This window comes from Monodelphis domestica, chromosome 1 (genome assembly GCF_027887165.1).
Source record: "Monodelphis domestica isolate mMonDom1 chromosome 1, mMonDom1.pri, whole genome shotgun sequence".
In the NCBI taxonomy this organism is placed as follows: Eukaryota; Metazoa; Chordata; class Mammalia; order Didelphimorphia; family Didelphidae; genus Monodelphis; species Monodelphis domestica.
This window is the reverse complement of record NC_077227.1, coordinates 400,331,767-400,343,366: the sequence shown is the minus strand read 5'-3', so window position 1 is coordinate 400,343,366 and position 11,600 is coordinate 400,331,767. Positions and strand designations below refer to the sequence as shown.

Here is an 11,600-nt window from a genome sequence, read left to right as displayed (position 1 = left end):
TGTGGTATATGTTAGTGATAGAATATTATTGTGCTGCAAGAAATTATAAGCAAGATGATTTCAGAAAAAGGTGGAAAGATCTGCAGGAATGAAATAAGCAGAACCCGGAGAACATTGTACACAGTAACAGCAATACTGTACAATGATCAACTGTGAAAACTTGGCTATTATCAGCAATGCGATGATCTGAGACAATTATGAGAGAGAATGCTATCCACTTCCAGAGAAAGAACTATTTGAGTCAGATGGATGTGGATCAAAGTAAACTTATCTTTAACATCAGTGCATTTGTGGTTTTATTTAGGGGTTTTGGTTTTATATGAGCATGCTCTTACAACAGTGATCATTATGGAAGTGTGTTTCACATGCTAATACATATATGGCCCAGATAAAATTGCTTATCATCTCCAAGTGGGGGGAGGGAAGGAAGGAAAGAAGATGGTTTGGATATTATAATTTTGGAAAACATATGTTGAAAACTATATTACATTTAATTGGGAAAATAAAATATCTTTACATTAAAAAGATTCCAGGAAAGATATAACCAGAGATAATTTATTCAAGGATTTCTTTATACTTAAAAAGATATTTTACTGATATAATTTGTTTTTTACATTACCAGGATTCCCTCTAGTATCTCTCCCCATCATTTCTTCCAGATAGTCAGTTGCTATAACAAAAAAAAAAACACTTTTTTTTTAAAGAAAGGAGGATACTCATTTCAGTAGCACATATACAAAAATTGGAATGATACGGAGAGGATTAGAACAGTTTCCATGCAATTGTGACACTTAAATTTGTGAAGTGTTTCATATTTTTAAAAGCAAGGAGGAGGAGAAAGAGAAAGAAGAAGAAGAAGAAGAAGAAGAAGAAGAAGAAGAAGAAGAAGAAGAAGAAGAAGAAGAAGAAGAAGAAGAAGAAGAAGAAGAAGAAGAAGAAGAAGAAGAAGAAGAAGAAGAAGAAGAAGAAGAAGAAGAAGAAGAAGAAGAAGAAGAAGAAGGAGGAGGAGGAGGAGGAGGAGGAGGAGGAGGAGGAGGAGGAGGAGGAGGAGGAGGAGGAGGAGGAGGAGGAGGAGGAGGAACGAATTAATTCTTTGAAAAAGTATCAACAAATATGCAAGGTACCACATCTGTGGCTCTCTTACCTCTGTGAAGGAGTATGATTTCTTCTTCTCTCTCTTCCTTGGGGCCATTTTTGGCCTTTATCATTTTTTTGACATTTATTTTTGAGTGTTTTGTTGTTATTCTTTCAATTTGCATTGCTTTAGTCATTGTATATATTACTTTCTTGATTCTGCTTACTCTATTTTGCTTCAGTTCATGCAGATCTTTCCCTACTTCTGTGTATTTATCACACACATCATTTCTTATAGCACTGTAGTATTCCATTACATTCATGTACTGCAGTTTGTTTAGTCATTCCAGAACTGATGAGTATCTACTTTAATTCCAGTTCTTTGCTATCCCAACAAGTACTGCTATCAATATTTTGATGGATATGGAGGTGAATCTCTCATTAATAACATAGAGCAGAGGATAAGACAGGGAGACATATTTGCTAAAGGTACTCTCCAATGTCATGGAGAAGGTCCAGCATAGAGACTAAATTGAAGGGGTATTCTCTATAGATGGTGAGGTCTTCTTGGTGTTCTTGTTTACAGTCAACATTATGCTGATTATTTAAAGATTTTCCTAGATGAGATCCATAATCACTGAAAAATTTGACAACTATCCACACAGGAAAAAACCAAATAGATGGAGAATTCCCAACTCTGTGTGTGTGTGTGTGTGTGTGTGTGTGTGTGTGTGTGTGTGTGTGTGTGTGTAAATGTGTGAGGAAAGAGACAGGTAGACAGAGAGAAAAACAAACAGAAAAGAGAGATAGAAAGAGAAGGAAAGAGAGAGGAAGAGGGAGGGGGAGAGAGAGAGAGAGAGAGAGAGAGAGAGAGAGAGAGAGAGAGAGAGAGAGAGAGAGAGAGAGAGAGAGAGAGAGAGAGAGAGGGAGGGAGAGAAGAATTAGAGACAGACAGAGAAGGAGATGGGGAGAGGAGAAAGACAGACACAGATACAGACAGACACAGAGGCAGGCAGCTATCACAAAATGTCTAGAGAGCTAACTTTGGGTCAGGAAGAACTGGATTGAGTCCCAAAAAAACATACTGTATATGTGACCCTAGGCAAGTCATTTAACCTCTAAGGATCCCAGGCAATTCTCTAAGATTATAAATTACTGGAAACAAGAATGTGCTGATGTGCATCAATGAAGGGAGCTTCCTTGTGGGAGTTCTCTAAACAGATGTAATGGCACATTTAGTCCAAATACTTATGCTTCTCTATATATATTTAACACAGACCCTGAAAATAGCTGGGTCTAGAGTTGAATAAGAATAGAATAGGTTTCATTGACTTTAGAAAGCTTTGTAGTTTGGGTTTTTTTTAAACCCTTACCTTCTGTCTTAGAATCAATATTGTGTATTGGTTCCAAGTCAGAAGAGCAGTAAGGGCTAGGCAATGGGAGTTAAGTGACTTGCCCAGGGTCACACAGCTGGGAAGTGTCTGAGGTCAAATGTGAACCCAGGATCTCTTGTCTCTAGGTCTGACTCTTCATCCATTGAGCCACCCAATTGCCCCCTCTGCAGTTTTTTTTTTAATAACTCCAAGCTTTTCCCTGAAGCAAAGGTTCATCTTTGAATACCTCTATTCTTCTGGTGAAGAGGGCTGCAAGTTCTGTTCTATCATAGTCTCCAGAGAATTTCGGTTTAGGATCACCTAAAGGCCAATGGAGAGGCACTTGGTGGGTGTGAGCAAGCTGTAACCCATCATAAACAAGGAATTAAGCAAGAGAACCAGAAAATCACAGGATCTGAGAGCTTAAAGGGACCTCAGAGGTCACACAGTTCAACTCATACCTAGACCTAAAAAGCAATCTCCACTCTTAACCTAACCAACAAGTGGTCATTTGGCTTCTACTAGAAGCCTCCTCTCTGCAATCTTCTTCACCTTTGGAGATTGCCAACAGGGCAGGGTGAGGGCAAGACTTTGAACAGGCAGATCTCCCAGAGGCTGAGTGGTGGGGTGAGAGGCAAATGGTAGGAAACAGGACTGGTTTGGGCGATGACCAACTCCTGGCACTTCCACTTAAGTGGAATGGCTCCCAGGCCAGCCATTTCTTCATTTCCTACCTGACTACCTGCTTTGAGCTTCATCATGTCCCCATGTTGGCTTCCCCTCCCTACCCCCTTTCCTTTTGTATTTTGTTTCCCCTCATTAGATTGGGGGCTCTTTGAGGGCAGGGAGTCCCTTTCTTTTCCATATTTGTATCTTCAGCACTTTGCACAATGCCTGACACATACATAGTAGCTGCTGAAAAAAATGTTGATCGATGTGATTTTTAAATTCTCTCCATCTTGCTTGGTCTAACACCAAGGAATGTGCACACCCACACTACACAGGCATGTGCTAGCTAATGACAAATCAGAAACAACTAACTGTTCCCCTGGGCTGTTCTAAGCCAAGCTTGAGCCACCATTGGCACATGTGAGACGCAGGAAGTGAGGTAGAGAACAGCCTCTGGAGTTCTTGTCACTTCCTGTGGAGAGGGCTAGATGCCAGTTTGATCCTGGAGCTTGGAGGAGCCCTGCAGACAGCTTTCCTTCAGGTCGGTCACATGAGTGATAAGGACTGACTCCCTTCTCTGCCTTGGCTCTCCAAGGCCTTAAACTCCGGCCTTGGCTCAGCCTGAGCCAGAGCAGTTTTAAGTTAAACTTCTTTCCTTCTCTCCCCCTCTCTCTCTCCCTCTAATAATTTCTTCCTCCTGTTGTAATTAAATCACCATAAAAACTCCATTCTGACTTGAGTGTTTCATTTAGGATTTTATAAAATCCTTGGCAACCAATAATTATTATATTCAGTCTCAACCCCTAAATTTAACAATAACATTGACCAATCCACCACAAATGCTGGGGCTTTGCTGGAGTTGACCACAGATAGAGGCCAACACTGTGCCATGGTAGCATTGGTAAACACACAAAGGATGTGACTAAAAAAGCTGCAGGACTAGAAAAAGACTGTCTGGACACATAGTAATGGGGAAGGATAACCACTGGACAGTCTATGTGCCCTAAGGATGTCTACCCCATGCCAAACTAGCACAAGGAAGACCAATGGCACTTTAGGCAAAGCTGCTTTAGAGGGATTATAGGAGGACATGGCCAAGAGTTACACCAGATAGGTAGGTACTGATAGGTCACAGTTGGCATCTATCCATGTTGATAAGATCACAGATCCATTAGAATATTAGCATATAAATGTCACCAAGAAAAATGATGTTGAGGGGTAGTTAACTGGAGGAACCATTCTCCTTCAGTAGTATCTGTATCCAGGCTCCACCTTGATTTCTTTAATAACTCTTAGGCTAGGGGGAGTGGACAGAGGAATCAGGTGGAGCCAAAAGATTTGAGTTCAAATCCTTAGTTGAGAAGAGATTGGCTATAGGTGAAGATTGAGGCATAAATAAGACAGGGCCAGTGTCTTAGGTTGTTTTGCTTAACTTTATTTCGTTGTTTTGGTGAAGGATTCTAGGAGAGGGAAGGGGTAATGGAGAAAATGTTGGAAAGTGAGAATGTTGTAAAAAAGAGGCAACAGTAAAATGTTTAATATAAAAAATGAAAAATGGCAAATTCCAACTTGGAAAACAAAAATGTGAAAGAACAGTCCTCTCTTCCTTTAAAGGAATGAAGACCTGCCAGGGCAGGGTAAGGGGATGTCTCTTCATCTAAACATTTCTTACTCTCAGACTGAGCATATCTAAAACTAAAACTAAAGCTCACCTTCCCTGCTAAGCTAGTTGCTAGAAGCTTCTAGAATTTCAGTTCTTATCCCCTGGTCTCCTCATTTTAGATGAAAAACAAACAAACAAACAAACAAACCCAAACACTGATACCAAATCAGGGAAATGACATTAAATCATATAGCAAGGTTTGGGCAGAATCAGGACTAGAAACCAGGTCACAAACTATCTTTAGACCACACATTTAGAGTTCATGTAATCCACTATCCTCATTTTACTGAAGATGAAACTGAGACTCATCATGGTGATCATAGATTTTGGGCTGGAAGAGATCAGATTTGGTTCTCCAAGCATCCTGGGGGATCCCTAGGTAGGGGAGGTCTCCAGACCCTTTCACCAGGGTCTTTGAGATCAAAACTATTTTTTTATAATAATACTAAGATGTCTTAGTATCTAATTATGGTAGATAAAATCTTCAGAAACAAAAGTTCAATAATTTTTAAGAGTGTAAAGGGGTCCTGAGACCAAAAGGTTTGAAAATTGATGACTGACCCTCATTTCACAGAGCAGGTAAGTGAAGTTCAAGAGTTGCCCAAGAATCACACAGGAAATAGCAGAGTTGAAATTTGAACCCAGATCCCGTGACTCAGAATCCCATGCCCTTTCTTCCATGCCTGCCTCATGAGTCTGAACTCTTTGCTCTGGCTGTTTTCATCTAATAGAATGTAAGTTCCTTAAGGGCACCAACTGCTTCATTTCTATTTTGTGTTCTAGGAACTTGGAACATTGCCTGAAACAAAGTAAGCACCTGATAAATGTTTGTTGATGGAATTATTGATAATTTTTATCATAGAGTCTCATCTATCTTACACTATCAAGTCCTACATCAAGTCAAACTGGTCAGCTCATTCTCTCCCAGAGGCATCTTGGTCTATCTCTCTCTCCAGCACCCCTTCCCCAAACAAGACTCTTTGCTTATCTCCCCTCCCCTCCCCTCCGCGCCCCAGGAAAGGGAAAAAGAGCACTGGGTTTTGAGTTGGAGGATCCGAGTTTGAATTCCGATGTGCTATTGTGTGACTGACCGTGAGCATATTTCTTAACCTCTCTGGGCCTTACTTTCCTCAGCTGTGGAATAAGGGGTTGAACTCAGTGATGTTTTCACCGTACCTGGGAGTCCCCGGAAGTCAGCCTGTGGGCTCTGCGTCTTGGCAGCCGCCTGGGTTGGGCTGGCCCGGCTGGCCCACTGTGGGTCTCAGTGGGCCTGGGAAGAGCTTGCTGTCGTCCCATTCATCCACCCACACTAACCTGTCTATTCAAGAGCACTGGAGTAAAAACCAGACGGGATTTCCCAGGCGATGGAGGAGTCAGGCGTGTAATTGGCCCGGAATGAAGCTGCCAGACGAAGTCCCCGGGATGGGGCCCCTGCCCAGAAGCCGTGTCGATGGCCAGGGCGGCGACAGCCAGCGGGGCATTCACTTCCCACCGAAGACGCTGATTGGGACGAGGACGCAGTGTCGTCCCTCTCTCCTGCCCTGTGTCGCGCCCTGGATTAGGCATCTGGACTTGTACGTTGTCCCTGTATTAAATTCTAAGATTGGGAAAGTCAGGCGCCTTGCCTCACCTACACTTAGTGCCCAGAACCCAGAGGCAATTAATAAAGCTGTCTGAGCAAATGAATGACCGTCCTCCCCTCGGCGCATCACGTCCCCCTCCTCGGGATCACACTCTGCCCCGCACCTGCCTCTCCACTCTCTCTTTTCCTCGCCCTATTCCCCGTCGCTGTCTCTGCCTCTTTTCCTGGCCCCTGTTCGGCTCGCTGACCTTCTCCGTCAATCTCACTCTCTCCATCTTTGTCACTCTCCCTGCGCCGTCCTACTGGCCGCAGTGTGTCTCCAGCCTGAACCGTGATGCACAAGAAGTAGCAGCCAATTCAAGACTCGAGGCTTGGAGAGGCCATGAGCCCCCTTTTCCTCTCCAGCTCCCCCCTCCCAGCACCAGTCCCTGGACGGCCAAGGTGAGGGCACGCTGCCACATTCTTAAGGAGAAATCACATCAAAAACAATTTCTTCTTCTAAAAATGTAGCGGTAACGGGTTCCAGATGTCAATTGTTATATAATGGGGTTTGTTTTAATAGTGTTGACTTCCAGATGTGCAGCCTGGAATCAAGGAGCCCATCCGTCTCCTGAGGGAACTGGCCAAAGCAGCCAAGTCAGGCAAGCCAGGAGCCCCCCTTGGGAGGGAAAGGCAGAACCAGAGGGCCACCCCCACCACACACACAGATGGACAGAGGGAGATTCAAGTCTGTAGCTCTCTTTGGATACAGGCTTCCCTTTTGCCTTGGTCATTTTTCCATGGCGGCATCTTATATCCAAAAGTAGATAGTAAGTTCCTGGAGGGCAAGGACCATTCTTTGACCCATCCTTCTGCATTCCCTACAGTGCAGAGTTATACCTTGCATTATAATAAGACTCGGCTGGGGATACATTAAGGCGGAAGGAGGAGAGGGAAGAGTCTAAGGTGATTCTGAATTGGGGAACATGGGTGACTGGAATGATGGTGGTACCCTTGACAAAGGGAAGTTAGGAATAGGGTGAAGTTGGGGGTGAGGGGAGGACAGAAAATGAGAAGGGATGAATATGGAACGGCAGATGTTCAGAGCTGGAAAGGATCTAACCTTCTTCCCAGTGTAGAAGTCTCTTTATAACATCTCTGACAGATAGCTTCTCTGACTCTGTTTGACCACCTCAAGGGACAGGGTGCTCACTATTCAGTAAGGCAGTTTATTGCTTCACCGGACAGTTCTGGCTATTAGAAAGTCTTTATATTAAGCTGAATCTTGAGCCTTAATAACTACCACCCACTGGTCTTAATCCTTTCCACAGAAGCTACACAGAACAAGTCTGATCCCTTTTTCACTTAAATAGCATTAAGTATTTGAAGACAAAGAGCACATTCTTCTCTCCATCTTTTCTTCTCTGGACTAAATATTCTCATTCTTTTAATTGAACCTCTCCATGGCAATATCTTTAGTCACCTCCTCATCTGAGTCTCCTCATGATCTGGCTCTCCCCTCTTTGAATACATTCAGTTTATAATTTTTTCCTTCTAAAATGTAACACTCAGAATTGGACCTTGTGGCTTGATTATGTGATCTGAACAAATAAGAGGACAGCAAGACAGTCATTTCTCTTTTTTTGGACACGAGGATTCTACTAATGCAGGCTAAGCTCCCATTAGCTTTAGGAACAGCTGCATTATCCTACTATTGGCTCATATCCTTAGCCTTCTAATCTCTTCTCTGTACTCTCCCTTGGTCAACTTGGCCCCAATAATGGTTTCAGTCTCTATGTGGATGACTCCCTAGTCAACTTGTCCAGCTCCATTCTTCCCCCAGACCTGCCGGCCTAGATTTTCAGATGGTTGCTGGTCAGCTGCATTTATTTCCCACAATGTTCTGAAACCAAACATTCAATTTATTCAAATTGTACCTAGTGCTCCCCTAAACATGTCTGTTCTTGCCTTTGTTCATACTAATCTCCTCACCTGGAGTGCTTGCCCCCCACTCTCTACACAAAGTCTACCCATCCATCCTTCAAACTCAAAGCCTTCTTAACTAGCCTGGCACACATTGATCTCTGAACATTTCAGCACTTATCAACTCTATTACACATTTTAGGACTTGATTATATATTTCATCTTCACCCAACTTCATTACCTCTCTTGTCATGGAGAATGTTTTTCTCAGGATCTGAACAAATTTAAAATTCCTTATCACTTCCACTAGTAGAATCTTAATGTCCAAAACAAAATAAATGACAATCTTGCTGTCCTGTTGGTTGTTCAGAGAATATATGTAGCACAAAGTTGAATTTCTCTAGGGGTTACTTTTTGCTGGTTATATTCTATTGATTGCATTCAACCCTGAATACTACAAGATCTTACCAATAAGGCCATAGGAAATCAAAAGAGGTAAGCCCAGTCAATCATACTAGAAAAACCAAGTGGATGAAAACCATCATTGCTCATGTCCCAATAACATGTAGTTGGATGGGCAGTCCATACTGAGCTGGACCAAGCACTGAAGAACGGAAGAGGCTGGAATGCATTGTGGCAACAAATAGATTGCTTGTATGCTTCGCAGGTATGTATAAAATATCAAAGGAACCAGAGGAAGACCCTGGCATGTTGGGTAGATCCTCCATGCATTGGTAAATCACTTATCTGTGGTATCCAGCTAGTAGCTGAGCATCAAAGACATCATTCAAAAATTCAGTTTTCCCGACTCTAGCAAGCTATTTACTACATAATAATGCCCCTCATTTAGGAACTGAGATATAGCACCTGGGCATAGCTTACTTAAAACTTTGTTTTCTGAAAATAAGAGGGGAGAGAGAGGGAGAGAGAGAGGGGGGGAGAGAGAGAGAGAGAGAGAGAGAGAGAGAGAGAGAGAGAGAGAGAGAGAGAGAGAGAGAGAGAGAGAGAGAGAGAGATGAGATAAGATGAGATGAAGCAATGAAGGAAGGAAAGAAGAGATAGAGGGAGGGAGAAGAAAGGAAAGAAGAAAAAGGAAAGAAAGAAAGATAACAGCTAGGTGACTCAGTAGGTTGAGAACTAGGCCTGGATATGGGAGTTCCTGTGTTCAAACCTGTACTCAGATACTTCCTAGCTGTGTGACTGCACAAGTCACCTAACCCCCATTGCCTAACCCTTTTTGCTCTTCTGCTTTGGAAACAATATTTAATATTGATTCCAAGAAGGAAGGCAAGGGCTTTTTTTTTTTAAAAGGAAGGAAGGAAGGATTATAAACCCATGATCCATCATTGTGTTCATTTTGCCTCTATTGTTAATGAACTACCCTTTATATGAAACCTCTGCACTCTTTCTGAAAATTACATTGTCTATCCCTTCATCTGATTTAGCCAAGACCCTTTGGTAAGCAGTTGGGCCATGCTGCCTCAGTGCTGTCGACATAGGCTTTCTTTAAGTTCTGCCTTACTGTTTTGCCCTCAGCTTTTACAAAGGGTCTACACTTGCTCTATTCTTCCTGAGTTGTGTCAGCATCTTGTATATCCTTACCCAAGGATCCATAGTAAATTCCTACTTGATTCAAGCTCCAGATAGAAAAGCTTGTCTGTGGAGGAGTTTTTTTTTCCACTCTTTTTTTTTGTCAGACAATGAAAACTTTTATTCCAATGATTCTTCCTGTAATTTGGGAAGTATATCATCAAATTTATAGCTAAAATGCTACTATCTCAAGAAGGGTCCCTGTAAATATCAACTCATTCTGTTTCATCTAGAAGACCTCTTTTCTGTTTTATGTCTTTAAATATCTTATGTTTCATTCCGCCTCGATTCTTTTTTTGTTTTTAACTGTTACCCTCTGTCTTGGAATCAATTCTAAGGGCTAGGTGATTAGGATTAAGTGACTTGTCCAGGGTCCCAGAGCTAGAAAGTATCTGAAGCCAAATTTGAAACCAGGTCCTTCTGACTCTAGACCTAGCTCTCTGTCCCCTGAGTCACCTAGATGTCCCCTAACTGCCTCAATTCTTTATAAGTATTTCTTTAAGCAGAGCTTAAATAAGAAGAAGAGGAGGAGGAGGAGGAGGAGGAGGAGGAAAAGAAGAAGAAAGAAAGACTACCCAAATTAATTTACTTATTTAGTGCCATACCCATTGAACTACCAAAAAACTTTTTTACTGAATTAGAAAAAAACATAACAAAATTCATTTGGAAGAACAAAAGATCAAGGATATCCAGGGAAATAATGAAAAAATGCAAAGGAAGGAGGACTTGCAGTCCCAGATCTCAAACTATATTATAAAGCAGTGGTTATCAAAACAATTTGGTACTGGCTAAGAGACAGAAAGGAGGTTCAGTGGAATAGACTTGGGGTAAATGACCTCAGCAAGACAGTCTATGATAAGCCCAATATTCCCAGTTTTGGGGACCAAAACCCACTATTTGATAAAAACTGCTGGGAAAATTGGAAGACAGTATGGGAGAGATTAGGTTTGGATCAACATCTCACACCCTACACCAAGATAAACTCAGAATGGGTGAATGACCTGAATATAAAGAAGGAAACTATAAGCAAATTAGATGAATATAGGATAGTATACTTGTTAGATCTTTGGGAAAGGAAAGACTAAAACCAAGCAAGAGCTAGGGAAAAAAAATCACAAAATGTAAAATCAATAATTTTGATTACATTGAATTAAAAAGGTTTTGTACAAACAAAACTAATGCATCCAAAATTAGAAGGGAAGCAACAAATTGGGAAACAATCTTCATAACAAAAACCTCTGACAAAAGTCTAATTACTCAAATTTACAAAGAGCTAAATCAATTGTACAAAAAAAATCAAGCCATTCTCTAATTGATAAATGGGCAAGGGACATGAATAGATAATTTTCAGTTAAAGAAATCAAAACTATTAATAAGCACATGAAAAAGTGTTCTAAATCTCTTATAATCAGAGAGATGCAAATCAAAACAACTCTGAGGTATTACCTCACACCTAGCAGATTGGCTAGCAAGACAGCAAAGGAAAATAATGAATGCTGGAGGGGATATGGCAAAGTTGGGGCTTTAATGCTTTGCTGGTGGAGTTGTAAATTGATCCAACCATTCTGGAGGGCAATTTGGAACTATGCCCAAAGGGTGCTAAAAGACTGTCTGCCCTTTGATCCAGCCAGAGCACTGCTGAGTTTATACCCCAAAGAGATAATAAGGAAAAAGACATGTTCAAAAATATTCATAGCTGCGCTCTTTGTGGTGGCTAAAAATTGGAAAATGAGGGGATGCCCTTCAA

General features: G+C 41.7%; 1 non-coding gene across 1 annotated transcript; it reads left to right on the top strand.

Annotated features, from left to right (window-relative positions):
• The first annotated feature begins 712 nt into the window (after positions 1–712).
• Positions 713–819, top strand: LOC130456682 (U6 spliceosomal RNA). The gene has a single exon (XR_008915736.1). It is a non-coding gene; the product is annotated as a U6 spliceosomal RNA (small nuclear RNA).
• The last annotated feature ends 10,781 nt before the right edge of the window (positions 820–11,600 follow it).